Genomic DNA, 2436 nt, shown 5'->3' with positions numbered 1-2436 from the left:
GATGACTATTGTCTTTGTGCAGTTTCATCCACGGTGTACCCTCATGTGGCTTTGGAGTCCAAAGACTGAGGCGCACAGTTTGTGGCACACGGGGCCTGGGACGCCAGTTGTTACGGGAGGTGCGGGTGTGGCCTGGTGTTGGCGTTCACGCGCAGCTGCAAGACGTCGACATCGCTCATCTTCAAAGGTGGTGGCGGCGTGGTGAATGTGGGTTCGCCAGCTGCTTCTGACAGAGGCAGCGAGTTCTAGTTGCTTTGGTGTAATTGCAGCCCACTTCAAGTTGGACTTTAGCTGATCCTTGAATCTTTTCTTTGGTCGGCCTTGTTTCCTGAGTCCAGCTGACAGTTCACCATAGAATACCTGTCTTGGTATTCGCTGTGGGTCCATGTGGATGACGTGTCCAGACCATCGTAGCTGGGTTTTGAGGACCAGGACTTCGATGCTGGTGGAGTTGGCTCTGTTGAGGACTTCCTGGTTGGTGATTCGGTCCTGCCATCGGATCCTCATGACTGACAGGAGGGAGCGTTGGTGGAATTGCTCCAGCTGTTTCATGTGCTTCCGGTACAGTGTCCATGTCTCACAACCATACAGGAGCGAGCTGAGGACCACTGCGTTGTACACTTTGAGCTTCATCGCAGTGCTTACACCTCTGTGTTGGAGGACTTTAAAGCGCAGCCGCCCGAGTGCCTGGCTGGCCTTTTGGATCCTGGCATTGATCTCGTGGTCTAGAGACCCGTCGTTGGCGATGGTGCTGCCCAGGTACTTGAAAGTGTTGACGTTAGAAAGCTGCGTGCCGTCGATTGTAATGCACGGCTGGTTCGTTGGCCTCCCTGGTGCAGGTTGGAACAGCACCTCTGTTTTGCTGAGGCTGATAGTCAGGCCAAACAGTTTTGTTGTTGTAGAGAACCTGTCCATAATGGTTTGGAGATGATTTTCTTGGTGGGCCATGAGAGCACAGTCATCTGTGAAGAGAGCTTCCAGGATGAGTCTCTCTGTTGTCTTTGTTTTTGCAGTCAGGCAGCGAAGGTCAAATAGTGAGCCATCCAGTCGGTATTTGATGTAGACGCCCAGGTCTAGATCCATCACAGCATGTCGTAATACTTGGGTGAAAAATAGGTTGAATAGTACTGGAGCGAGGACACAGCCTTGTTTCATGCCATTGGAGGTGTTGAAGCGATCAGAAGTCTCTCCACCAGATAGGACTTCCCCTGTCATGTCGACATGAAAGAGTTGGATCAGTTTGACAAATTTTGCTGGGCAACCGAGCTTGCTGAGGATCACCCATAATGCGTCCCTCTTCACTGTGTCCAACGCCTTTGTCAGGTCTATGAAGACAATGTAGAGACTCAGGTTCTACTCAAGGCATTTTTCCTGCATTTGCCTCACTGTGAAGACCATGTCGATGGTGCTGCGATCAGGTCGGAAGCCACATTGTGATTCAGGCAGGTTCTGCTCTGAAACAGATGACAGGAGTCTGTTGAGTATAACACCGGCGAGGATCTTTCAGGCAGTGTAGAGTAGTGAGATGCCTCTGTAGTTGGCACAGGCTGCTCGTGAGCCTTTGTTCTTGTATAGGGCTATGATGGAGGCATCTCTGAGTTCTGGGGGCCTGTCTTCCTCTTCCCATATGCTGATTAGCACTATGTGGAATGCCTGGAGCGCCTTTCCATTTAAGGCCTTGTACACCTCTGTTGGGATCCCGTCTTTACCAGGTGCCTTGCCTGCACTCATTTGTTTGATGGCTTTTTGGACTTCCTCTATTGAAGGAGGGACATCAAGTTGTTTAATGGAGCAGTTTTGGGGGATCTGGTCAAGGGCGCTTTGGTCGACTGAAGAGGGTCAGTTGAGAAGCTGACTGAAGTGTTATTTACACCTGTTGCTGATGCCTTTTTTATCTTTTATGAAATTTGTATATAGGTTTACTAATTCCAAGGGATTCTAAATCCACCCAAATAAACTCTCAGGTTCCACAAGGAACTACTTCTCCTGTGTTTCACAGGCTACACTAATCCTCACTGATTTAACTAACCCAAATTTATACTATCTGTCTTGGGCTTTATTCTTTTTTGGTTTTATACAATAATTTTGTTTGGGTAAGATGCTCCAATAGCATCTTGGATGTTTCTCATCTACATTTACTGGGGTTCATGGACTTGTCTCAGTTTTTTTTTTTCTAGGCAGGAATTGTCATTATGGACTTAGGGGTTTTTCTGATTTGATTAAAGTTTCTTCTTGGATTATGTGTCAGATCTTATGCCAATCTGGTACCAATCTGGGTCCTTATAAGGTTTTGTGCTGTTTGCTACCCCATAGAACTCAAACCAGTCTGGTACAAAGTTCACTATCATATTACTTCTAATTCAGTTTCACTGTCCCCTAAGTTATATTTCTTACAAAATTCTTCATAATTACTGATTCCTGCAATATCAGTATTTC

This window comes from Monodelphis domestica, chromosome 3 (genome assembly GCF_027887165.1).
Source record: "Monodelphis domestica isolate mMonDom1 chromosome 3, mMonDom1.pri, whole genome shotgun sequence".
Taxonomy (NCBI): Eukaryota; Metazoa; Chordata; class Mammalia; order Didelphimorphia; family Didelphidae; genus Monodelphis; species Monodelphis domestica.
The sequence above is the reverse complement of the archived record's forward strand: the minus strand, read 5'-3'. Positions refer to the sequence as shown.